Source organism: Phacochoerus africanus, chromosome 8, assembly GCF_016906955.1.
Source record: "Phacochoerus africanus isolate WHEZ1 chromosome 8, ROS_Pafr_v1, whole genome shotgun sequence".
NCBI classification, from domain to species: domain Eukaryota; kingdom Metazoa; phylum Chordata; class Mammalia; order Artiodactyla; family Suidae; genus Phacochoerus; species Phacochoerus africanus.
The window spans coordinates 64,594,735-64,621,600 of record NC_062551.1 but is presented as its reverse complement, the minus strand read 5'-3'; the positions used below and the strand labels follow the sequence as shown (position 1 = coordinate 64,621,600).

General features: G+C 61.4%; 1 protein-coding gene across 3 annotated transcripts in view; it reads right to left on the bottom strand.

The window, feature by feature from the left end:
- PRDM16 (PR/SET domain 16) overlaps positions 1 to 26,866 on the bottom strand; it is a 307,695-nt gene that overhangs the window by 45,984 nt on the left and 234,845 nt on the right. The window lies entirely within an intron of this gene.

Sequence of the window (26,866 nt, the reverse complement as noted above, 5' to 3'; positions counted from 1 at the left end):
GGCAGGGGCGTCCAGGTGGGAAGGTATGTCCAGGTGGGCAGGGGCGTCCAGGTGGGAAGGTATGTCCAGGTGGGCAGGGATGTCCAGGTGAGAAGGTATGTCCAGGGGGGCAGGGGTGTCCTAGTGGGCAGGTATGTCCAGGTAAGCAGGCGTGTCCTGGTTGGCAGGTGTGTCCAGGTGGGCAGGGATGATGGGAGCAGGGTGTCAGAAGGACCAGTGACATCAGCACAGACAGGAGGCTGGCTCCAGGCCCCGTGGCTTCCACCCCGGGTAAGGACCCCGGAAGGGAGGGTCCCTGAGCCTCCGTAACCCCGAATGCCCATGAACAGTTTCTAAATGGCCAAGGGCCCACCTGGCCTGTGAGTCAGCAAGGTTTCGGGAGGCGGCTGCCTTGCTGTAAGGGGCACACCTCTGCCCCCCCCAACCCTGGAGCCCACGGCAGCCCCTCCTGTGGGAGCGGCTGCTGCAGAGCTGGCCTGGAAGGGGCTGTGAGCCGAGGCCTCGGTTCTGAGGACCCTCGATTTTGGGGACTTAAGCCAAAGAGCCCTAATTCCGAAAGACAGGAGAGTGGCCAGAGGGCCGGGATACTGTGGCCGCAGGGAAGCTGCCCGCCCAAGCCTCCCAGTCCTCGGCTACCTGAGGCTGCTGGGGGGTGAAGGGGGCACGGCTGCTCTCGCTGCAGCAGGAGGCCTGGGGCTGGGGGTGCGCAGGCCACACGGGAGAGGCCCCTCCCCAGGCACTAACGCCTCTCACTTGCCCCTCCTCTCACCTCCCACCCCAACTGTAGGAAACCCACAAAAAAGACCCACCAAGCAAAGCTGTGGTTAGTGGCACCTCCACTCAAGGAGGCCTCTCCGGCACAGGGAGGAAGAGGGGCCGGCTGGCCGAGACCCAGGGATCCCCCACCCAGGGCCCCTGTGTCCCCCACCCAGCATCTCCGCAGGTGGGGGTGGCTGTCTCTCTGTCTCTGTCTGTTTGCCTGTGTCTCTTGGGACCACCCTGCCCGGGCCCAAGGAGACACTCAATGATGCTGTGAGCGCGTGGGCTCTCCTGCGTCTCTGTCGCCCAGAGAGGGTGCAAGACTTCTAGGTTCTTGGAGGCCTCGGGGCTGGGGGGTGGATGGCAAGAAAAGCCAGGATACGGGGACGGCCTGTTGCCTCAGCTGGACTCTGTGTCCCCGCAGGATGGCTGGAAGGTTCCAGGCTCATCCCGGCCACCCGTGCCCACACCTGAGCCTGGCCTAAATGCGTGAGCAGCTCCATACCTGCACGTGGCTGCCCAGAGAGCTGGGCCGCTCACCCACCCCACAGCATCACTGGGAAGAACTGGCCTGGACAGACCCTCCCCCAAACATCCCTCTCAGAACAAACCCCTCCCCCATGGGACGGCCCTGCAGGTACCTGGACACGGCCCACGTTCTCCACCTCCCCCGTGCCATGGCTCCAGCGCCAGGTCCCTCTAATGCGTCTGGACGTGGACATGGCTGGTGGTCCCCTTCACAGACACTGTCTTGGGGCCTCCAGTCTGTCCCTGTCCCTCTCGGGGCGCAGGGCCCAGGGCTCAGAGGCAACAAGCCCCCCAAGGCCCCCTGCCAGGTGAGAGCGTGCCCCGCTCTGCGGCCCGCAGCCAGTCCTGGGAAACGTGCGCTCTTCCACTCAGGGGACCTGGTACCCCCGTCCCTGACCCTCCGGACCTTCACAGGGTGGCTGGTACTTCTTGGTGGCCCCTAAAGTTCGGGGGACCCCTGGCGGGCTTTCTGGGGTGATTGCTTCCTTCCAAGGAGACTAAAACTCGACCTCTGAGAGGTTTCAAGGAGCTGCTGACCCCTCCTCCAGGGGAGGCACAAGAAATCCTGCTGAACCTGCCAGGAAGGGCCAGGTTGGGGGGTGGGGCCCCACCTGATGCCAGGACCATGTCGCTCTGAGGGGACTCCAGCCCCGTGGGGCACACCTCAGTGTTGGAGTGGGAGGGACAGGAGCCTGGCCGTGCCTTGGCCAGGCGGGCAGGATGCTGAAGACCTGGCTTCTTGCCTGGGGCCTGGATGGGTGGTGCCGTCCCTGCCTCCAGCAGAGGAGAAGCGGGTAGCCTTTGCCTCCCTCTGCCCCCCCCTCCTGTCTCTGCTCTTCTCCCAGAATGTCTCCATGGTGGCCAAGCTGGGCTTCTGCGCAGCCCACACCATGAGCTGCGTGGGCTCCGGCCTCTTCTGTGCCAGCACCACCCCCTGCTCACCACCCGGACCTCCCAGGCGGGCTCGTTATTGTCCATGTCATGGGACAGGACACGGAGACCCCGGGAGCAGGGCCGCCCCAGCCCAGCTGGGACAGGGCAAGGACCAGCATGAGGGTCTCTGTGTCTGCTTTCTGCGATCCAGAGGGCAGGCCTGGGCAGCCATGGGGCCCCCTCCCGCCTCTTTTATTTTTTCGTTTTCTTTGGGTTTTGCTATTTAGGGCCACACTTGTGGCACATGGAAGTTCCCAGGCTAGGGGTCGGAATTGGAGCTACAGCTGCCAGCCCATACCACAGCCACAGCCATGCAGGATCCAAGCTGCATCTGCAAATCATGCTGCAGCTTGCAGCAATGCTGGATCCTCGACTCCCACAACGGGAGCTCCGCTCCCGCCTCCTTTGGAATGAGATGTTACAGGGCCCATAAGGTCAGGTCAAGGTCATTCTCTGTCCGGCTTGGCGGGGCCCGCGGCCCGGCTCGGCCTGTGCTCAGAGCCTCAGCTGGGAGGCCAATGCCACTGGAAAGGACGGAGGAGGAAAGGGTGAGTGAGGAGCCCCCGCTCAGGGCTTGAGGGGTGGATGGAAGGAAGCAGGGGGTCCAGCCCGCCTCCTCGCCTCCTCCATCCCCGAGGGTGACGTCCGCCGGCTGTGGCCTTGGCCTCAGGGCTGGGGCTCTGCAGATCCGAAGTCTGGCTCCCCTTACCTGAGGGCTTTCTAAAGCCTGGCTCTGGGCTGTTTGGGGCTGAGCCTCGGGGACCAGGCTCCAAAGGAAACTGCCTTCCTGTCCGCTCCCCACTTGGCCTTCCAGGCCCCCCAGCCCTCGCGCCCACCCCGCCGGTCTCCCAGCTCATGAAGCGCCCCCACCAGCAATGCTGCATTATAAACCAAAGGGCTAGAAAAGCTCTCTTAACCCTGATGATTTTTTTTTTTCTTTTTGCACATCAGTTGAGGTTTCCTGCACTTCTACCTTATGGGCTTTCTGCCGGTCTGGTTCTTCACATTTCACGGGCCCTGCCAGCCCCAGGCCCGTCTGGGGTGTGCGAGCTGGTGGGAATGCCACCGCGTCTGGGGTTGGCTGGCTAATGGGTTCAGAGCACGAGCACGCAGGAAGAAGCGGCCGGGGAGTCTGCCTCCACCCCCAGCCCTGCGTCCCGCTGCGGCCACTCGGCTCGGCAGAAGCCTGGGCGCGGTGTCTGCCCTTGGGACGGGTCTCCTCCTTCTCACCCTGACCCCTTTGAGTTCCCAAGGGCTGACTCAGAGCCACGCGCCCAGCCACCAACTGTGTGGGGCTGTCCTATCCACAGGCACCCAGCGTGTACACACACACACACACACACACACACACACACACGCACAAGCACACGCACACACACGCACGCACACTGTGGTTCCGATGCATGGCATCCACGAGGGGCTCAAGCCGAAAGTCCATTCTGGGGATGGAAGGAGGTGGGGGAGGGTGTTCTGGAAACACCTCTGCCGGGTGTGGACGCGGAGCCTGGACGAGCTCAAACATCCTCCGTCCTGACCCTCATTATGGGCTCAGTGGTGGTAAGACCGAACATGATGGCGGGGTGCAGCCCGCTGCGGGGGGGCAGACCCAAGGCCCGGCAGGCGCGTCACCGGCTGGGGCCGGGAGGAAGGTGGGGGAGGGAGGAGGCGGCAGCTTCTAGAAGCTGCTCCTCCAAGATGGAGGCCAGCCTGTCTCCTAAGCTCATAGAGGGGGTGGGTGGTGGCTGGGAAGAGCCGCTGTCAATGGCCACCGCCCACAGTTCCAGGCCAGGGGTGCATGGGCTGTGGTGGGATCAAGGCCAGGTCTCCATCTCAGAGACCAAACGCACGGCCGGGATGGAGCGTCTGTGGCGGGTGGGGAGGCTGATGCTTGGCGAGGCCCCTGCCCTGAGCCCAGGCCCCTGTGTTTGGGGCCACAGATGCCTTCAAAGATCAGACCAGAACTCACCCAAATGCTGTGTAACCCCCGGGTTCGCAAACCCGCTCCCCCCAAATCCTCACCCCAGGTGCCATGGCGCTTGCTGGGGCTCACAGACCCCCTCCCACCAAACACCCGATTCTTATTTCTTGGCCTTTTTCCCTCTTTCCTTCCCAGGCTGGGGCTGCACGCGTCCGTGCACTTTGCAGAAACCCGGAGGGTGAGATGCGGTGGGCGCAGAGTTTCGATCTGACGCGGTGCTTGGCCCGGGCGCAGCGGGACTTACACGCCTGACTCGCCACCGGCACACAGGGCGCAAGAGGAGGGCTGCCGCCAGCGTGGGGCTGTGCGGGCTGTGCCCAGGGTCCCCAGCCCTTGGAGTGGCCCGAGCCTCCGGGCTGTGGGCTTGAGTGGAGTGGGGGGTCCGCTTCCTCCGAGCGGGTGTCCTGGCCCTCATGGCAAGTTGGCAGGTTGTGTGTCACCAGCCACACATCAGAAATAGGTGTTTGAAACTAGTGCGCTAAGGTCTGTGGGGAAATGAAGGGCTGAGAGAGACTGGCTCAGAGCCAGAAGCCCCTCAGGAAGACGGGCAGTGGTGGCGGTTGAATCCTCAGGACCGGGAGCCGGGCCATCCCCACGGGCAGCCTGTGGCTGGGCGAGGGGCCTCGCAAAGGGATGAGCACCCCGTCCCTGAGGGGGTTCAAGGGGGCCTCGGTGGCCAGTTCCCCCAGGTGCTCCAAGGGAGGCTGGACTCCGACCACAGGCGCCCTTCCAGCCTCGATGTTTCGGATGCTGAATCTGACAATGTGGGGGTCGTCTGGGCTCCTGCCTCAGTTTCCCCTTTGGAACCAGAAAGCCTCTTTCCTGCTTTCCGGCTCCGTGGGGACCTGCGGTTCCGGGCAGGGATGGTGTGTGGTACGGAATGCCTGGTTTGGCCACGGCAGCTCCTTGGAGACTTCCGGAGGGGAGCCCTGCCTGCTCAAGGGTGCGTGGGCTGCGGGGAGCTGTTTGTGGCCCCTGTCTGTGGGCGTCTGCTGCCTCCTGGCTGCTTTCTGTTCACCTGCTCTTCAGACCTGTGCCAGGTCGGGGGCTAGGCCCAGTGCAGGTTCAGGACGTGCTGGTCAGAGCAAGGTCCCTTTCTGGGTCGGGGGTCTTCCAGGTGGGTAAGAAATACAGATTCCCGGCTGGCTGGGAATCTCCAGTGGGCTGCTTGGGGCCCTGAGGGACCAGCCAGGCCTGGCAGCAGGCAGGAGAGGCTCATCCTGTGGGTCTCCCTTCAAGCATCCCTCTGTCCTCCTGTTGGGGGGGCTCTCACCATTGTCTGGACGTCCTTTGGGTGTCCCCAAAGAGAGAGCCTCCAGTCACTGCAGAGAGTCCTGGCCTGGCCTCAGCCCGCAGCAGCAGGGGCCCTCCTCATAGGCGCAGGCCAGCTGCTGAGCCAGGGCTGATGGCAGGCGTGCCGGGCCCCTCCCCCAGGAGGGTGGCTGGCTGCTCTGGCCCCTCCCAGGTGGCAAGGTCCCTGGAGGTGTCATCATCAGCGTCATCACGGATGGCAGACTTTGGCACTTTTGGGGGCACATTCCACGGGCACTGAGATGGGACTGCAGCCACTGTGTGGACAACCTGGTCAAAGCCAGGATTCCAGGCTGATTCTGAACCTGACCCCAAACAATGGCAGATCCAGCCCTCAGTCCCGACTCCCGACCCCTGGTCCCAACCCCTGGTCCCCAGCCCTGACCCCCGGCCCCCGGCCCTCAGCCCCGACCCCCGGCCCCCTTTCTCTCGACTTTTAGGAGACAGCTAGTGTCCTACAGGCAGCTCCTTGCCAGAAGATTCCTGCAGAGATTTCTGACCTCGAATAATCCAGGTGTAAAATCTGGTTGTGAACACCCTGCCCTGCTCTGTCCTCCCACCCCAGCGCCAAATACAGGGACCCACGCACGTCTGTGGGGGCCACCTGCCCCCATCCCACGGGAGCTCCCTGCAAAGGCCAGCAGGCAGTCCCAGCCTCGCCCTGTGCAGCCTTATGGAGATTCTGCTCTGCCTGGGGTGAAAACACTCACATGGGGTCCAGCCGACAGCTACTGGCCCTGGGGGCCAACCAGAAAGCTGGATGCCTGGGGCAGGGCAGAGTCATGAGACGCCATCCATGTGCCAACACCTGGGATAGATTGGACAGGTGAAGGCTCTCGGCGCAGAGAAGCCCCTCAGATCCTAGTCTGGTTTGTAAAGTCCCCCACCCCCCACCCCCCTTGCGAGCTCCACCCCCGCCCATGTCCTGGCCCCCACTACAGGCTGCAGGCCTGCCCCGATCCCTGGGCTGTAGTGTGGTTAAATCGCTAACAACCCAAACAGCTTTTCAAACCCTGATTTGATTTGAAGTTGGGTCCAGAGCAGAAGTCTCTGAGCCTAAAGTCTGCACATGACTGCAGACTCAGCTGTGACATTCTGAAGTGACACACTGGTGTTTGTGTCTTGATCATAAAAAAGATTGGAAAAAAAAAAAAAACCCAAACACTCAAAACCAAAGGCTTGTGGCAGCGTCCTTGCCCGGGCGAGGCGGGAGCCCGGGGCCTGCCCACAGGAAGCGGTTCCTGCGCTGAGTCGAGGCGAGGCCCCCAGGAGGTGTCACATTCATAACCTTTTTCTGGCCACGCTGATGGTGACAAACTGCAGAGCTTGTGGACGGGGCAGCCCCCCCGACTCCCCCCAGCAGGTGCAGGAGGAATTCCCACAATGGCTAATCTGCTGCAAATTGGGGGATGGGGGCTTCCAAAAATAGCCAGCAGGCTCCCTGAGGCCTTGGAGGCAGGGGCTGCCTGCACTTTCTCTTTGCTAGAAAAGAGCCCCACGTGTGGGAGCCAAACACCAGGCTGAAAGGCTCGCCAAGGATGCCCGGGGCCTCCTCACTCCGCCTCTGTCCCTTGGCTGGGATTCTGTGCCCTCCAGCCCACGACCTCAGCCCAGGGCCTCCTCACCCTCAGACCCTCTGGGGCGCCCCCGCCACCGAGGACAACAGTCAACACAGGCTGCACCTGGGAGTGGTGTGCAGATGCATCTCGCAGAGATGTGGCCATGCGGGGGTGTGCCATGTGCAGAGCGCGGCCCCTCGGAGCCTGTCGGAGGGGTCTTTCCACCACACTCATGGTCCAGAGGAGGCAACCCTCTGGCCACCACCCTACAGACGGCCAACGCTGCCCTCACCGCCAGTGGCTGCTGAGTCTCATTACCCAGGCACTAGATGCTCACCTCCCTGCGGGAGCCTCGGTTGGATCCGTATTTGTCGATGAGGAAACTGAGCACAGAGCAGTGAAGTGACCTGCAGAGCCCAAGGGGCAGGCCAGCTGGACACTGAGCACTGGCTGTCCATCTTGCCCCTTTCAATACCATGCATCCTGGTGGGTCCTGAGCTTCTCACCTCTGCTTTACCTGAAGTTGGTGGGAAGGAGCAACTGAGGCGTCCCTGGAGCTGGACCAAGGACAAGTGTTCATGTGGGGCACTAAACAACTCCAAAAAAGGAGGGATGGGTGGATGATGGATGGATGGATGGATGGATGGATGGATGGATGGATGGACAGAAGAGTGGATGGTTGGATGGACAGATGGGTGGATGGGTGGGTGGGTGGATGAATGGATAAGAGGATGATTGTATGGTAGGATAGATGAATGGATGGACAGGTGAATTAATGGCTGGCTTTCTCCAACTCCCAAGGTAAGATATAAGGAAAACTCCACCAGGATTTGTAGAGATGGCAGAACACAAGAATGTCTCTTCCAAGAGGACTGCCCCGATCCTACGCCTCGGGGTGGACGCCTCCAAGGGGCTCTTGGTCCTGCCCCATCACAGTGAGGACGATGGCAGACTTTCTCCTCCCCTGCTTGATGAGGGCTTTAAAGGTTTCACTGGCTGATTCCACAGCCAGGTGACAGTGGTGCTCAGCCAATGTTTGTGGGATAAAGAACGACCGGGCACCTTAAGACCATTGGGACCGTCCCCGTCATTCCACAGGCCTTCGCCCAAGAGTCTTTCCTTACAAGCTCCCTCATCTTTCCTTCTCTTTCCTCCGCGGGTTCTGCTGAAGGACGCATAAGCCCTCCTTTTCACCCCTCTGCCTCTCTGGACATCAGAGCTGCACTTTTTCCTGGATCCTGTATCTGTCCCATGTACAGTGTTGCAGTGTAACTGTCCCTGAGGTCCATACGGCAACATCCTATTTCCAGGGCAGAGGCCAGGCTGGCTTGTCCATCTCAGCACCCTGTGGGATTGGCACACCGTGGGGCTCGTGGAAGCTCTGGAGGGGCCAGGACGCGCCCAGCCAGGTTCTACCGAGTGCCTCCCCTGCCGCTGACTCAGCCTTTCCAGGTTCATCCTTTTCCCTTGTGTAGGGGACTTGGTCTGGAGAAGCTCCACGACTCATCGCCTTCGGTATCGGGCCTCATGATTTGAGAACAGCTCCTGCAAATAGCTCAAATCTCACTGGGCTGAGTCTAAGCAAATACTTTGCCAAACCCCAGAGCAAGCGTTTCTTGCCTCTCTTTGATGGACAAAAATGGCCATAGGTAAGAGCTCCCGGTGTTTGGATGTCCTGCTAGAAGCCGGCTCCCGTTTCCTCCCCCAGCAGGCCTAGGTACCACACACGGGAGTGCTGGCCCAGGCGCGGGCTGTGGTTTTGGCTTTATAGAGACAGGCTTTATAGAGTTTGGGTTTTCCTTTTGAAAGTTTGTTGTAATGGCTTCACTTCCTAGGAGTCCTGTTTTTCCAGGGGGGCCCAGAGCTCGGCCGTTGTCCAGCTGGTTGAGTTGGGGGGCCCCCATGGTCCTGTAACCCAACCAGCTCACCTCTCTCTTGTGCTCCACCCTCCCAGCATCAGAGTCCAGGACTGCGAGGCTGGTTTCCTGGACCCCAGGTTCTCCTTCTGGATTTCCCAGTCCTCAGGTGCTGTCACCCGGGCCAGAGGCCATTTGGTGCTCAGAGACGGCCATTGAGCCCCACGCCAGGTCTACCCTTGGACGCGAGTTCAGCCTAGGCTGTCGCCCTGGGAACCCAAAGCTGGCTTCCGTCCCAGGCCATGGGCAGGCTAGGTCAGACCGGCAAGTTTGGAAATAATTCAGAGACAGCAGTACGGCGACATCGGTCCAGAATGACAAACGGAACCAGTTAAATTCAAAAGTTTTCCCTCCCTCCCCCCGCCCCCTGTGTTCCAGCCGGTTCCGACAGGCAGTCACCTATGCCCAAATCTATTAAAGGAATTAAGAGTATGCCCCCACAATGACATCATCTAGGTCCTTTTCGGGTCCACACCAGCCAAGTGCAGACATCTATCCAAGCCCAGGAAATAGAATTGAAACGGTTTATGAAAAATCTAATCGCAAGCATTTAGATCACACAAATGGTTCTGAACGGCACCCACCAACCCCACAGCCTCTCCAGGGGCCGCACAATGCAGCCGATTACCCAGCATTTAAATGGGGGTGTTCAACAGCCTCGGAACATTTTAATGGGGTCTTTCTGTGTGGATTCTGTGGTCGCATTTTCCTCATTTGGAAAAAGGCAAGGGACGGAGGACGCATTGATTTTCCTCTCTTGCATGAGCTGCGTATGACTTATTCTGGCAGCTCGCTTTCTATTCATGTGGTCGGGACACGAATAAAGCCCGCTTGCCCGTCTGAAGCAGAGCCTCTTGGTGGCCATGGTCCTGAGAGGGGACGCCCCCCCAGGTGGCCTCGGTCCTGAGTGGGGCCCCCTCCCAGGTGACCCGACCGGAGCTCTCTCAAGAGGAGGAGCTGCGTGTGTGTGAGACGGCCCCTTCCCTCCTCGGGGTGGGGGCAGCGGGGGCGCTGTCCCTGGGGGGGCGACAATTCCATTTCTTCTCTCTGCATCCCTGGCTCCGGCACAGCCGCTCAGAGCGGTGGTGGGTCGGGAAGGCTTTGCTCAGAAGTCTTTCCAGCCAGCGGTGGCCCCCAGCGCTTGGTCGTCAGCCTCCGGGGCTCCCTCCAGATGGAGGTCCGGTCTTCGATGTGATGCAGAGCCGTCCCACCTGGCACCTCCCGGCTGGTGCTTTGTCCAGCCCCACCCGGCCAGGTTTGGGGCTGCTCTGGGCAGACAATTGGTCCTTAGCCATCCATGGAAGGTGTGGAATGTTCCCCAAACAGCACACAGCTCCTCTCCTCTGCTGGGGCCCGGGCTTTTTTTCTAGAAGGTTCTCTGCCTCTGTGAGGAGATTCAAATGTCCCTCAAACCTCCTCTCCTTCACCTCTCACGCTCTAAACATAGGCTACTGTACTTTTTCAAAAGTTATCTTTGCTCCGTCTTCTCTCCAAACAGTGACTTCTTTTCTTTCTTTTCACAGCCACACCTGCAGCATATGGACGTTCCCGGGCTAGGGGTCAAATCGGAGCTACGGTTGTGACCTACACCACAGGCCCAGCACCACTGGATCCTTAACCCGCTGAGTGAGGTCAGGGATTGAACCCACATCCTCACAGAGACAACGTCGGTCCTTAACCTGCAGAGCCACAGCAGGAGCTCCCAGTGACAACCTTTGTCAAATCATCTTTTAAGTAAAATAATCTTGTTGGTTCTTTCCCAAGTGGCTTGTTTCAAAGACAAGGTTTTGTTTTGTTTTGTTTCTATTTAATATCCACTTTACTTTTAAAAAAAAATTAATGAAAACTGAAACAGAATTGAAACATTGAAAATAAGTGCACTCCCTTCCCACGCCATTAATTCTTTGTCACCGTTGTTACGAAAAACAAATGCCTAACTAACGTAATTACCTTAAAACGCATCACGACTTGGACTTTTGTCAATATTTTACATCTAAGCATACATCCTACGGTGGAGCGGAAATTCTCTCTGAAAACATCACCTGCATAAAATCTGAGGCATGCACTGGAGCCACGATCAATAGCTGACACGTAAAGTCGAACATTGGGCATCTCGCTGGTACAATCCGAGGACGAGGTGTATTCGAAAACGAACCTCTGACTGGGTGGGTTCTAAGCTACAGGTTTTATTGTTGCAAAAGGGTGTGGTTTGGGGGCAGCCCCAGGCAGCTCGCCGGCGTGATGCCCTGTAGGGCTGGAGTGGAGTCAGATGTATTTCTTCCACATGGCGTTTGAGACTGAGGACTCGGCTCATGGCGTCAGGTCCTGCCTGGAGTCCAGGGTGACGCCCCCTGGCCACTGTCTCTGGAGGTGGTGGCACATGGAGATGTGGGCTTACGGTGACCGCTTGCTTTGTCGGGTCCACTCTCGCTGCATCCCCTCGACACATGGGCATGAACCCCTCTGCCCCTTCCCCCAGCAGCTCTGCAACCCACGCCCACGACCCAGGTCCCTGCACCGCAACCAGGGAGAAAATCCATTATCCCAGGGTTTTCTGCAGAGGCTAGTGGAGAGATTCCTGAATTCACACAGAACTCAGAGCCTAGGCTGTTTTCCTGACGGGTTCATGTGCAGACAGTAATGAGGTTTCGCTTCGGGGGTGGGAGGGAGTAACAGCCCTGCTTTGCCAAGCCCGCCTCACCTAATGTCAGCTCATTCTCCTCCAGTGACCAAGTTGGACGGGCTCTGTTCCTTCCCATGTGTTTGGGTGGAAGGGGACCAAACTGGGTCTGATTTTCATCTTGCGGGGCTTCTGGAAAGCTGCGATTTCATGGGCCCCTTAAGGATAACTTAGTCCCTTTAGGGGGCCAGTAAGTGGAGACACAGCCAGGAGGTGAGGGACCCGCAGGGCCACTCGTTTCTGGACTCATGGGTGCAGCTCTCAGGGAAGGGGTGGGCTGGCAGCCCCGTTGGGTCCCGGCGTGCCCCTCATAAGCCACTTGGCTGCTGTGCCTGGGGCTGGTGGTCAGCCGAAGGGCAGCTTCACCCACGTCCCCACCCTCCCGGCAGCAGCTTGTGTTCCTCCCTCCCCTCTGCTGGCAGAGACCCACCCAAACCGTGCCCACGGTATGATCCACATGCCAGCCTCCTGCCGCTGGAGGAGAAGAGGCCGGCCCCTGCCTGTGACAGCTTGATCCCTAAGCGGCAGGGACCCCACTGCGTGTTGGAGGGCAAACACAGGAGATGCCTGCTCCTTCTTAAGCTAGCTGACATCTCGAAGACAAAGCAGAGCGAAAGGAAAACCACGCGGGGGCTGCCCCCACGCCCACCACAGGCCACAACGTTCCCTTTGTGCCCAAGAGGTTGGGCTGGGCCAGACTCGGTGTCCGAAGACGCGGTTACAGCCTGATATTTGCAATAGGATAGAACCACACATTCTAATAAAAAATAAACTAAATAATAATAAACATTTGACCTGCAGTAAAGATCTTTCATGAGACGCCCTAATCACTTTTCTGCTCCGACCTCAGTTTTTTCTGGACCGGTGCCAGCGAGCCCGGGGTGGTGCGACAGCCTTTTTCTTGGAGGGAACAAAAGGTCTTTTTTAGTCCTAAGGGCTGTCAAGTTTATCCAAATATTCTCAGCTTACTACTAGCCCCTTTCTGAATTGATATTTCCAATAAAAGGACACTTTGTATCTTTAAGCCACACGCCCCCCCCCCCCCCGCGCGAGGATGCGAGGGAGGGAAAGCCGCTGCGCAGCCCCGGCGGCCACTTCCTCGGAGACGGGCGGGAAAAAGTGGCCCCCGTGTGATGGGGCAGGAGCGGGCGTGGACTGAGCGCAGGGGTCCAGACTGGGCACCGATGGATGGAGAAGACGGGACCCAGAGATGCCCCCTGCCCTGCACCCCGAATGAGGACTTGACCATGGCCCTGTGTTCCCCTGCATCGTTTCGGGTTTTGGCCAAGCGCATTGGGTCTGTGAATCGCTGCCGAGCACATTAAGTCATGCTGGTTTGGTGGTGAAGGGAGATCTGGCTCCAGCTGGCGGGGCTGTGCTGTCCAGGCCTGAGTTCCCGGCAGTCGGCTCACTGGCCTCTTTGGAGCCCGTCCTTCACACGAGGCAAGGGCTGTTCTTAGGACTAGCTCCACCCATCAGCAAGACCCCCTTCCTCTAGCCCGCCTTGGAGTCTGGTCTTGCATGTGCGTGCCTATGTGTGGGGCACGCATGTGCATGGGAGTGTGTGCAGGCATGTGTTGTGTACAATGCTGGTGTATGCGTGCGTATGTGTTCGTGCATGTGCATGAGCGTGTGCATGCGTGCGTGTGCATGCATGTGTGCATGCATGCATGTGTGCAGTGCTTGTGCATGCACATGCATGAGAATGCGCGTGCACAACGCATGCACACACTCTTCAGCATGGCCTCCGAAGCCCCACAAAGGCCATTTCCTTCCACCCCAGCCTCCTCCAAACGGCTCTGATTAGCGTTAATGATAATTCTCATTAATCACCTTTGGCCGCTGCAGATGGAAACGAGGCTGCGGCGAGGTGACAGGAGCCACTTAGGCGGTATTTATGACTTGTGAGTGCAGCGGCTGTGCCGGCCCTGACACCTCTTGGCCTGCGGCTGAGATCAGGGCTGACATCGGGGGCTGCCAGCTGCCCAGCACAGAGCCCCAGTGTTTCTTCTCTGTGCCCAACCTCAGTGACGCCACCGGCCCCAGGGCCCCTCCTCCTGCACAGGGTGGCTGCTCCCTTTCGGGTTGCCGGCGGAGTGAGGGGACCTTCGGGGCGTGGGCAGCCCGCCCCAACGCCGAGGAGGAGGAAGCAAGCGCACTTGTATCTGCCCGGAAGCCCCTCCTTTTCTCCCAGCAGAGCGGCACGCCCCCTTCCCCTCCCGGACCCCCGGAGGGTCAACCGCTCCGGGGTGGACCCCTCGGTGGTGGCGCGCAGTAGGCTCTTTGGGGATGTCTGTGGCCCCGTGATGAGTGCGCAGGGGAGGACCGACGCTCCCTTCCCGGAACCTGCCCGGAGCCCCCTTCCCACCCCACTGAGCAGCCACCCCAGGTCCTCAGGGCGGCGCGGAGCTCCGGGGCCCTTGCAACTCAAATGCTCCCAGAAGGACCCACGTGGAACCCCGGTGCTGCGACGTGGGGTGGCTTCCAGGAGGCCCCTCCCAGCCTGCACTGCCACACCCACCAGCAAGCCCCCTGCCGAGACGCACCCGGTTTACTGTGGGGGGAGGGCTGCGTGCTCTTTTCTTCCCAGTCTCCACCGCAGCCCTGCCCTGAGGATGCTCTGCACGGGTCAGACGGCAGTGCGCGGGCGTGGGAAAAACGGCCGGCACCTGTGACGGACCTTGGGCCGCACTAAAGCACTCCACTTCCTTAGGAAGCAATAAAAGTGTCTTTGTCGGGGGCCGGGGGAGGGGGGGTGGCCCACACATCAGCTTCTGGACCATGATAATGAAACTATGCCCTAGCTCTGGTTTCTATAAGGCCCACCTGTCCTCCTGGGCAGCTGGGGGAGGGGAGGAAGCAATCGCCCGGGTAGCAAATAGCTATGTTGCCATCAGCCTGGTTTAATTTTGCCCTGGCACCAGGGGGCCGCGTGCAGGGGCACAGGGTCATTACTAGGCTGTTGCTGGGGTAAGGGGCGGGCCGCAGTGGCCCCGGGCGGTAACGTCCTGAAGGAAGACATTTCTGTGAATGCCTAGGCTGAAATGGAAAAGAAGCCACTGCCAGGACCTCTCCAGAAGGTGCTGGATGGGTGGGTGTGGCTGACAGGTGAGGGGCCCTGACCCACCACGCTGACCCGCCGGGCGCTTCGAGGATGCCCCATTGGGTTCCCGGTACAAGGTCAAGCGGAGCTCTGCAGGGGCTGTGATGCAGGGCTATTTGGGGTTCACCTAAGGGGCAGGCAGGTGCCCCTGAAGAGCCACTGGACCCCGCTCCCTCCCCCGACCTCCCACCTGGAGGAGAAGCGTCTCAGGCACACAAGTGCCCACGCCACTTGGGAGAGAAGGTGGTGGGTTTGGGGCTGATGTGCCGGCTCTGTCCTTCCAGAAGCTCACCTGATGCTCGTGGAGGCGTGACCCCACGTAGCAGGCTGGGGGCGGGGCCTGGAGCCCTTCCTCTGGGGGGTTCTAGGCCCGCCCACAAAGGAGATGGAGGAACTGCTCGCATTCTGAAGGCCTCTGACGGAGTCAGGGGGACGGCGCCCCGTCTGTCAGACGGGTCCCTGGTCGGGGCATCTACTCTCAGCAGGGTGGTTTTACTGCGGGCGGGCGGGCGGGCGGGCACGGATGTGGGTTTTGTGTTTTCTTCCTCTCCTCTTCCTCCAAAGGATTTTGGGCTCCGAGCCCGCTTCCCAATCATCCTGCCAGGTGGCCGTGGTCCTTCCTGCCCCATGGGGGCTGGTTGGGAAGGTGGCCTTCAGGGGGTCTCACGCTTCTGAAATCCAGCCTGGATGGCGCTCGCAGGAATGAAAACATTTGTGACCGACACTCAGGGCCCCAGAAAAATCGCCCTGCTCCCCAGGGGCAGAGTGGCCCCTGGAGAGGCCTGGGTGGGCTTTTGAGCCGCGCTGCTCCGGCCCTGCCAGATTCCTCAGCTCTGAGAGCTCTGGGGCCGTCGGCCCAGCGACGCCTTCCGCAGTGGGAGGGATTCCCCAGAAACGAAGCCTCCCTCAGACATTTAATTAAGGATGACATGGCAGGTCTGCCTCACGCAGGTGGATAAATGAGTTGTCAATGGAAAAGAGTGGACAGATGGCAATTAACTGGACACCTGCCCACGGGGTGGGCAACCTGCTGATACAGACATTGTTAGCGCTCCCAGGGGCCGGTCTGCGGCACCTGCCGTTGGCGCCGGAGCCGGTGAAGCTCAGGGGTCCCTGTCCACTCCTTGGGGAGCAGTCGCCAGGGCCCTTCCCTGGGCCCTGAATGTGACGCTGCAAGTTGTGGGGTTTTCAAGGCCCCACGTCCCGGACAGTCCTGAAGGCGTATGCTCCTGGTCCTTTGAAAGATCCCCATGTGTTTACATCTATCTATCTCTCCATCCATCCATCCGTCCATCCATCCATCCATACACCCACCCCCTCTCTTAAGTCCAGCTCTCAACACCCTCTGCAACCCAAGGTAAGGCTGTGTCATTAGCCTCGTTTCCATAAGTGACCCCTAGGCTGGTCTTGGGACCTCCCGCCTCCCTGCCAGCACTCACCCCTCAACTCCAGGGTGCCCCCACCCAGCCTTCACGGCAGCATGTCCTCGAGTTCCCGCCACCTTCTCGTGGGATCTGTGTCTTGTGCACACCTGTGTGTCCTCAGTTCTCAGGGGCAGGACTCCCAGGGTGTCCTGTGCACAGGGTGGGCTGGCCCTGCATCCCCACGTCCCCACGGGTCACGGAGCCTTCAGACAAGATTAGGATCTGCACAACAAATGCCTGGAGGGGAGGGAGGGCGAGGGTACCCCAGAGGCGGGACTTCCCACCGTGTCCTGGACAGACACCCATTCTGGCCGTCGCATCCCTCAGGCCGGCCAACCCCTCCGGCTGTGTTCTCACCCCCAGAGCCCAGGACGCACGGCCCTGTCCCCGCCTTCGAAGAAGTCATGGTCTGGCAGATATCACACCCAGGGGAGCTTCAGGGCTGTCCCTGGTGAGGTCTGGACGCCCACAGACTGGCGTGCGGCTGTGCACAGACCTTGCTCAGACTTTTCTCCCTTCACCAAACAATGATTTTCTTGGGCCACACGCGACCTGGGAGGTGCTGGCTGTGTGCTTGAAGCAGGGGCTCCCCAGCTGCCGGGAACACTGGGAAGCTCTGGGTAACCCGTGTTGGCTCTGAACCGCTTGGCTTCGTGTGGCTTCATCATCCCCAGAGACGCTGCCACCCTCGTACTTCACCCCCCACTCCCTTTGGGCTCTAGGCATGGGTGAGGGGTGGGGGCCGGAGCGGGGCCATGGTAGGGGGGGGCCTGGCCTGTCCATCCCCCAGGGTCAGAGCTGAAATGTGGGACAGGAACACTCTCTTCAACTGTCCCCACTTTAAAACAGCCTTTCAAGCGGCTTGGTGGCACGCGGCTCCACAGACACTGCCGTCATTGTTAGGTCTGTGTCTTCACTCTGCTGCACAGAAGCTCCGCAGGAGGAGATGGAAGTGCCCAGGATCCCTGGCCGTGGTCCGTGCCCTCCTTTCCCTGCCAGGTCGGCACCCGCACATGTGGCACTGTTTGGGGGCTTTTCAGGGACGTTCCACTTGGGAAAAACAGAGCAGCTTGATCCACAAGGGCCCCGGGGGGGGGGTGCTGACGTCACCGGCTGTCACCAGCTGTCACACTGGGGCTGTCTCACTGCCCCGGCAGCCCCACTCAGGTCTTTCTCCCTCGCTTTCCGCAGGACCCCACGAGGATGCCGTGGTCTAGGGTGGGACGCCGGCCTCCCTCTCACCCCACAGGAGCCAACCCTCCCTTCCTGCCATCCCACACTCACGCTCAGGCCTGACCCGCCTCTGCCCGGCTGAGTTGCAGTCCAAGAGCCCAAGGACCAGGAGAGGGGGCTCCGTGACTGAGGTGACTGCCAGCTGTTCGGCCCTTCCCGGCCTCTGCTTCCCATCACGGACCCGTGCCCGCTGGAGAGGGGCCTGCCCCACCCCCGAGCACGGTTTCCCTGGGCCCTGAACAGAGAATCGTCTGCTTCCCAAGGGGACTGGTCGCCCTTGCCTGGAAGTCTGGCAGCAACGGGAGAACCTCCCTGGACTGGAGTCCCCAGTCCACCCACATATGGTCATCGTTTAAATGCCATGTCCCCGACAACGAGATAAAAGACATGCTTGAGTCTAATACATGACAATTAGGGACAGGGGACCACGGCCCTGCCAACAGGCGTGCATGGAGTTAATTACGTTTGCCTGCTGCTTCTCGGCCGTGGAGCCACCGCAGGGACCCCATGAGACTCCAAGAGGCGGGCTGGCTGCACGCGGTCGCAGCCGGGACAAAGGCACATGCACACGGCTGGTTTTCTGGGACCGTCCGCATTCCACATCTGAGGCCGCTGTCTGCTGCCGTAAACAGCCCTTCTTGGGAGGCTCGTGATGTGAACGGGGCTCCTGTCCAGGCTCCTGGCTGCCGCTGCTTCCTTCAGTCACACCGAGGACGAGGTTTCTTTTTTTTCTTTCCTCCGGGGGACAAAACATTAAGATTGCCAGCAATTTGCTAAAGATCCTTTAAAGGAAGACCCGAAGAGATGGAGCTGTGAAAACGGGTGAGGATAAACCATGATGACAGGTGGAGTGGAGAGTGAAATTCGAACTCCAGAATAGCTGCGAGGAGAGATTTCTTGCAGATGGCGTGGACAGCCCCGCCAGGGAGGCGGGCTGGCTGTTGGCGCCTCCTCCAGGGCCTTGAGACACGTGGTCGGGGCGCCGCTTTTGTGAACCTTAACACGTGGGGGAAAGGGGCGCTCGCTCTCCCTGGATGCTGGCCGCCCGCCGCTCCAGGGATGGTTTTGTGTCCCTGACCCCCTGAACCTAGAAAACGACTCTGAGTTTAAGAAAGAGAAGCGTCTATAAAGACTCCAGGGGTCAAACGGAGGCTGCACCCGTCGGTGCAAGTATGAGCTGTCAATGTGAGCTGCGGTGGCAGGAAGGTCCCCCTGACTGCTCAGGGGGTGCTGGCTCCTGTTCAGGTCTGCATGCCCCACTCCCCTCCGGGCACCAGGACGCCCACCCCCTGGAAGTGGGTCAGGTTAGAGTGAACGCATCTCCTCGTCGGGTGTGAATCGGCACACCTCGTGACACAGACATCGGAACGAGGGGCCATCAGACGCCATGTCCTATTGTTGGGTCCAGCTATTTTGGAACTACGCGTCCCAGCGCTGCGGTGCTTGTTCTGGGGGCGCCCAGCTGGTCTGCAGCCCCTGGGGCCTCATCGCCCTTGTTGTCACACTTTTAAAGGTGTTTGCGGCCTTTTGGCAAAGGTGGGGGGCAGTGAGAAAGGGTCACTCCTGGCCTCCACCCAGGGCGATGCACCTGGGGGCCGGCAGTTGGCGACTGGGCTCTTCTGCCTTCGCCTCCGCCTGAGCCTGCGAGAGGCGGGACCAGAGTTTTATGATGACTTTTACCTTTGTTCAGAGACATGGGACAAAGTGCCTTCCACGGTGGAACAGGACCCACTGCCCGTGCTGTGTTGTCTACACGGACCAGGCAAGGGGACCCCATCCCTGCCCTGGCCCTGGGGACAGACTTGTGCACGAGGCTGGGACGCAGGGACGTGGACCCTGCCCTCACATCTTCCGCTGAGCGAAGGAGCTCTGCGTCTGCAGTTCTGTCCTTGTCCTGTAGCAGTGTCAGCAGTTTCCTTCTGGGAAGACACGGCCTCCGCCGGGCTCCTGAGCTCAGGGCTGCGTGGGGAGCTCGCCCTGCGGCGGGCTGCCCTGGGCACAGTGGCTGTGGAGCAGCGTCTCTGGGCTCCACCCACCAGCTCCCAAAGGGACAGATGAGAACGTCCCCAGGTGCGGCCAACGTCCCCTGAAGGGCAGAATGGCCTGTGGTTGAGAACACGGGTCGGAGGTCACGGCCTTGCAGGCGGACGGCTTAGGCCGCCCTCACCGCCGGGCTTCTGGGAAGGTGCGAGTGAACCATCGAATGGATCCAGCGGAGATATTCCTGTGAAAGCCACCTGCACCGCTCCCAGTGGTGTTGGCTGGGACACCCGTAGGGGACACCTGGCTTCCAGGATCCAGACAGGAGAAGCCGGGCTGGGCAGGGCCACGGGCTCTGCTGGTGAGCCAGGTGGGGTCTGCCCAGGGGCCGGGTGGGTTTTCTCAGTCCTGCCAGGCCGACGGCGTCCCGCTACCATGGCTGATGCCCAAGCCCCTGGAGGGAAGCTTCTTCAGCTCAGCGTGGGCTGGCGTCTTAGGAGGAGATGGCCTCCCCCTGGTGGGTGCAGCCGCCGAGGATCCTTGGAAGAGAGTGTTTTATCCACTCGGAAAATGCAGGCTCCAGACTCAGAGCAAAGCTGCTTCCGGGGGGCAGGACCCCCCTTTCCTCCAAGTTGGCTTCTGGCTGCGCCTGACCCCAAGATCCCCTCATCCACAGCCCGGTGGGAGCCCAGCGGGGACACAGGAACACGGTCTGGCCGCCAGGCACCCGGCCGTCCTCCGGACTCAGGCTGTTTACGCAGCACAAACTGGTTTGCGCCCAGCGCCCCAGTGAAGGACCATGGAGGACTTTGCTGGGCGGGGGTCTCCCGGGGCTCCCATCTGGTCTGCGTAGGCAGCTGAGCTGTGGGCTCGCCTCTGGGTCGGGCGCCGGCCGGCGTGTTGGGGCCAAGGCTGCAGGGTGGAAAGCGGAGCCGCCACACCTGTGGGATGACCCAGCATCCCAGCCACCTGGCGAGGGCAGCGGCCTCCTTCCCTGGGCACCCCTGCCATTGGGGGACTTTCTCAGCAGGGGCGGCCCAGCTTCCAGGAGAGTCTGGGCACAGGGAGAGTGGGCAGTGCCCCCAGAGCCCCTGGATCCTCTACCTCCAGCCACCCGTCTGCCCACATCTCTCCGTTTTCTTGCCCTTGGCGAGCTTGGCTGTGAAACCAGGGGCTGATCCAAGGATTAACCAAGAGCACGAATGGCCCCTGGACGCAGCCGGTATTCAGACAGCTGGCTCCCCTGATGCCCCTTTTATTTCTAAATGCCCCGCGGACAGGCGAGGGGCAGCAGAAGCCCAGGACTCCTTCCTTGGGCCTCTCCTCCTCGCCATGGTCCCTGCAGGACAGCAAGGATTTCAAACATCGCCTCCCCCTCCCTCTGCCCCTAGGGGCCCCCTCCGGCTGATCAGACAGCAGCCGCACTTCATGAAACAGACGGCCCCTCGCGTCTGCCCAGAGCTGGTCCCGCTGGCAGGGGGCTCTCTCACCTTTAGCTTCTTGGCTGAGAGCTGATGGCGCGGCGGGGAGGGGCTGGGGGACTTGGACAACTCTGTCAACACCGGGCATGCCGGGCCTGCCCGGGGCTGGCGCAAGGACCCATCTGCACGTGGCACGCTGATGTGGGCAAGGAGATTGTTTGCTCAAGATTCGGGGAGTTTTGCTCATGTCGCCAGGGGCGTCGCGGGAAATGCAGCCCCGCCCTGTGTCCAGAAGAACGCGGAAGGTCTTGGGCCTTGAGAACCGCACTTGACTCAAGGCGTAGGTGGCAGCTGTCACCTCATCACTGACTGTTCTTGTCGGAGGTGCCCGGAGGAGCTCTGCTCAGTGTCTGCGCCCACGTTCCTCTCGGCTCGCACGGCTGGGGGCCGGAGGAGGAGAGACTCTGGGAAGGGCAGGAGCCTGGTTTCCAGAGACACCTCCTGGCCTGGAGCTCAGGAGGCCGGCCGAGGCACCCTGGCCAGCTCGGGCGCATGGGTGCAGTGCCTTAGCCTCCCCCGCCCGTGTCCTCTTCTGCGTGATCTGAGAGGTGCTGAGGGCCCCCACTTGGCGGCAGCTCGTAAGGGGTCCAGAGTGAGGTCAGCACAGCATGCCCAGCACGTCCACTGTGTCCACCGTGGTGCAAACACATCCTCTGCAATCAGGGTCCCCCAGCCGCCTCCCTTCAAGCAAGAGCTGCTGCCAGAAAAACCTCTGAAACCTCTTTCCTGTGGGCGAGAGCCGGCTGTGCCGTCCTCTCCCGGGCCCACCCGCTGCCCTGCGGGTGGGGAAGGGGCTGCTCTGGGCAGGGCTCCAGCCTCCAGACCTGGGTGCACACATGGCCTCAGGCACACCCGGGGAGGCTCGGCTGGACAGCAAGGTTCAGCCCTCGTGTGCTGGACGAAGAAAGAGGCGAGTGGCTCCTGCCCAGCTACAGGGATGGAGTGAAGGCGCGGGTTGGCCGGGCTGTTAACCCCCCAGGGACAGAGTTGACCGAGTTGAGGAGGGGGTTCAGAGGAAAGCCCATGTGCAGTGTGTCCCTGCAGTTGGCCCTGTCCCTTTGCCCAACCCTTGCTGGCCTCCCACCCACATGCCCCCCACCCCCAGCTTCAGCCCCTCCCCAGCCCTGGTACCCCGGGCCCCAGGGCACTGAGCCTCTCACACCTACAGGTCTGGGAGTTCTGAAGCCCTCGCTCCAGTCCCCCGAGCTGGCCCCAGGCTGGTCCCACTGCAAGGTGGCCTTCGCTCCTGGTGACACTCCCGGGAGAGCCACCTCCCCTCCGGCCTGCCTGTCCCGGGCTGGACCTCCGAGGCCCTCCTGCCCGGCTCCTCTGGTCACGCTCGGCCACGCTTCCCCAGACTCCAGATGCCCCCTCTGGCCAGTCGGGACCTTCGTCCCACCTCGGCGACCCACCTGCCCTTGGCGACCCACCTGCTCTCCGCACACAAGGCCTGCGCCATCAAGAGGTCCTGGTGCTGCCCGGCACACCCGGGGTCAGACCACGACCTCCTGCCTTCATCCTGAACGGTACTTGCTGGAGGAGGCCCAGGGCTTCAGGGGTCCTGGTCCCAGCAGGTGCTGGGACAGAACGTTCCTTTGTCCCTGGAGTCTCTCCAATGTCCTGGAATTCGGACACCTGATCACCCAACCCTGCGTCCGTGCTCAGCCATTTAAGGTGTTGACGGGATTCTCGGGGGACAGGCCCCTCGACCAGGAATCAGTTTCATGAGTGTGGACATTGCAAGAGGGCCACCGAGAGCCTGGGATTCGCCAGGCTCCCATCTCTTGTGACCTGGTGGTTGGGCCTCATCTGTGTGGGGCCCCCAGGCCCCCTTTGGCCTCCAGAAACTCCCCTGGCTTGCAGGGGTGCCCTTGGCCGCTCCAGAAGTGCTGCTGACTCAGCCAGGGGACAGGACAACTCCGGGCAGCACAGAAGGAAGCCGGGCTTCCGTGGCCACCAGCTCCGCTGTTCCCTGCAAGCCTGGCCGTCCCCCAAATCCCAGCAGCCGATGCTTTGGGCATCCACTTCCAAAAAGCCAGCTGACGTCCCCCAGACACCCCAGGCTCCGTGGAGCAGCCACTAGCCCTGGACCAATGAAGCAAAGCTGAGGACAAACCAGCCTGGGAGTGTACCAGTGGGCCAGTTGGCCCAAACAGAGTCATCTAAACATTGCTTCTTGTGGACACGACATCTGGGGAGAACTTTTTGCCAGAGAATGAGCGGATTTGAGTTTGATGCTCCTGCCTAAGGGTTTTCCTATTTTTATAAGTACTGTTTCTTGAGTATTTCATAAAATGCTTATCGCTTTGGTTCAAAAAAATAAAAGCTCCTGGGGGGCCACGTGGATGACGCGAGAGCAGAGGGTGAGACGCTTTGCCGACTAGAACATCCCACCGCGTCCACACGGGGCCGGGCCACCCACCGATGGGGACCTCACCTGGGCTCGAGCAACACCTGCACGAAGCATCAGTGCCTGACCATGGGGGACACCCCCGAAGGCAATTGGGGGAGACCCCAGGACAAACGCAGAGGGCCGCCAAGCTCTCACAGGTACCTGGGGGCAGGCCACCTGCAAGGTGTGACAGAGGTGCCCTGGGCCTCCCCTCCCCCTGCGGGGACCCTGGACTCGGCTGTGCAGGTGAGCGGAGCCCCTGCCCTGAGCAGATGGCAGGAGATGGCCGCCCTCGTAAACTTTTACACCTCACTCAGCAGCATTTCACACCCGGTTAACTTTTACGACAAGCTCGACAAGCTTGGGAGGGAGAGTGAGGGGGGCGGGGGGGGGGCCTGGCTGGGGGCCCGGGTGCCCGCTCGGCCGCCCCCTCCTGGCTCAGGCTGCACCTCGGACGCTGCCTGCCAACAGCACTCAGCTCAGCTCTCAGGGACGAGCCCGCATCTGCCCGCACCCAGGCCCCCAGGCCCCCAGGCCCCGCCGCTGCGAAGGCGGCCGCCGCCCCCCGCCCTGCTCACTTCTGCACGCGAAGTGCAACTTTGATGCGTCCCGACTGGGGCCCGACCCTCGCCCCGAGCTGCCTATTGTTCCGTACACTGGGCAGAGGCCCTGGTGGGGGCCCTGAGAGTGGGGGGCGAGGTGGGGGCGGGGGCTGCCTAATGTCTGTTTTCAATATGCAGCCAATCCTGGCCTCTTTTTTTCTGTTGAGTATAATTTTATACGGGGTGGATGTATTTAGGGCCTGAATGGCTTGACAGTCATGATTAATACCGGGCATTAGGAGATTCCAGAGCAAGTGTTCAGAAGCAAGCTGCGCGGCCGCTCTCTCATCAGATGGCCGAGCCCGCAGGCTATTAAAAGCAGCGGGAGACCTCAAGGCTTAATCACAGAGGCTGGGCCCGCGGAGGGAGAAGAAAGGGAGAGGAAAAGGGAACAAATGAAACGGTGGAGGGAGAGGCGGAAACGCTACCGGAATCTGCTCCCCCCCAACGCGCAGCCCGCGCAGGGCGGGGGCCGGCGGCGCAGGGGAAGGAGCCGGCGCGAGCATCCAGGGGGAGAAAAGCAATTAAAAGCGGCAGCCCCGCCGGAGACCACGGCCCTGCACGGCCCTGTGATGGGACGTGTGCAGGGGCTGGCAGCGCTGGGCGGGAGGGAGGCGGAAATAAACCCGCCCGGGGAAAGGGAGCGACCACCCTGAGCCCCTGGGTGGGGGGCGGGGGGGGCTCTGAGGAGGGGGGCCCCCCATTCGCTGGTGCCCCCCGGAGGATGGCCACGCGCACAGCACCTCCCAAAAATGTCCCCTTTGGACGCAAAGTGTGTGGTCATCCTGCTCTTTGAAGGGGCCCCTGGGGTCTGGGAAGGGGGATCTGGGCAAGGCTGATGTTGGCACAGCTGGGCCACCCTCGGGCCTGGATGGATACTGGGCCACAGCACCCTGGGGCCCCCCTGCTCACGCAGAGTGTGAGGCTGAGTTCTCCCAGGGGCCAGAACCCTTCAAAGTGGGCCGGAGAGAGGCGGGGAGCAGCGGTGAGGGAGACAGAGACAGAGAGGCAGAGACAGAGGGGGAGAGAGACAGAGATGGAGGGGGAGAGACAGGGTAAGAGGGAGTGGCCGAGCACAGCTCTACCTGCACAGCAGGCAGGGTTCTGGGCACAGGGGCCCTTGGTGCTGGATGAGGAGAGTGAGGTCCCTCCTCAGCCCCTGGGGACCCCGCCCTGGGTAGCTGGGTCCTACCAAGGGCTATGTTCTGGTTTGGAGGCAGCTGCCAGGCCTCAGGAGGAAGAACCAACCCTGGCTGAAAAGCCGAAGTTCACGGGGGCGGGAGGCTCGTTTTGTCTGAAGATGAAGCTGGCAGGATGGTTCTCAGAGCCCCTGTGTTTGGGGAGGAGGCGAGAGCAGGTTTGGAGGCACTGGAGCTCCACCTGCAGGGACCTGCCCGCCCCACACCTGACACACAGGTTGATGGGCCCAGACCCTCCAGGGCCGAAGTGGGGAAGGATGAATAAAAGACAAAAACAGTCTGCTGAATTTTGGCGTAAAACCATGTTTCACCAGGCTTATCTGAAGTCAGAGGTCAAGGTGCACCTCGGGACTGTACCAGCCAGAAACGAGGGACAGCCGGCATCCTGGACCTCTCCCAACCCTCCACAGCTTCCGGATGGGACGCGGCGGTGCCCTCCGGGGTGAAGACCCCCTTGGCGGAGTCTGGCCGCCTGATGCCAGGCGTTGCTTCCCCTCAAGCACCCGCCGAGGTTCCGCAGGGCTCCTGGGCCCCCGGGCACTGTGTTCTCCCTGAGCCCAGCCCGGACAAGTGTGCTCTCTGGGTCCAGGTCTGGAGCTGGGTCTGCAGAGCACCTGCCCTGGGCAGCGTCGTCTCCAAGTGGCAGGCCAGGAGGGCCACTGTGTGCCAAGCCCTTTTTGGGTTCCCTCTGCCTGCCCATCTTCTGGAGGCTGAGGATGTGGCTGGGATGCAAGCAGCTGCTGGTCAGAGCTGGGGTGGACCCTGGCGGGGGGGACAGGCGACCCCCACAGTGCTCAGACACCCCCTGGCCAGTGGACTTGCCCTACACAACACCACATGTGTCGGGCAAACTGGCACCCCTCCCAGCACACAAGGCCCATTGGTCTGTCTCTGGAAGGCAGCTCATGCCAGCTCCAGGGTCCTGGAGGCCAGCCTGCACCCCCACCCCCGCGGCGGCACAGACAGTTCCCGCTCCCTGCTGGCTATTTTGGGAAACGGTTTTCTGATTTGTTTTTCTCCCAGGCTTCGGAATAACCAGAGCTGAAGTGGAGCCCTGATGCCTCCTTCAGAGCAGGCCCTGCAAGGACTGGGGCTGCGGGCCTGGAAGGGCCAGGACTGGCCAAGAGCCACCTGTAGGGCACAAAATGCCTTTGAGGCCCAGAAGGAGGAAAGGTTGGCGTTGCCTCGGGAAGAGGCCTCCCAGACGCAGAGTGCTTGTCTGGTGCCGGAGCGGCCGGTTTGAGCGGCCGGTCTGAGCAGCCTGACTCTGCTTTCACGTTGTTGAGGCCCCTGGACCCCAGGCCAGCCACGTGGGCCCTGCCATGGGGGCTCCTGGGGGGGGGGTCACCTCAAAGCCCTGGACGCGACCCAGCTGTGCCTGAAGTCCAGCAGGGAGGGCTGCTCCCTGGCCCCTCTGCCCATTCCTGCCCCCACCAGGAGCCCACCCCAGGCCCCTGGCACCTTACTGTCGCACAGACACACACCTTGCCTGGGCTGGAGCTTCACACACAAAGGCTCACAGAGCCTGGTCCCTGACCACAGTCCCCGGCCACACAGGGGGACCGAGACCGGAGACGGGGTGGACACTCAGAGTTCAGCGGTCAAGGTGCTCCTTGGAACTGTACCAGCCCAGACTGCACCAGCTCCACAGTGGCAGAGCCTGGCACCTGTGTCCTCCCCTGGAGTGGGTGCAGGCCCCAATTTCTGCCCCCCACCCCTGCCCAGGGCTCAGGGCCAGGAAGAGAGTGGGTGCTGGCCACGCTGAGCCGAGCTAAACATTCACAGCAG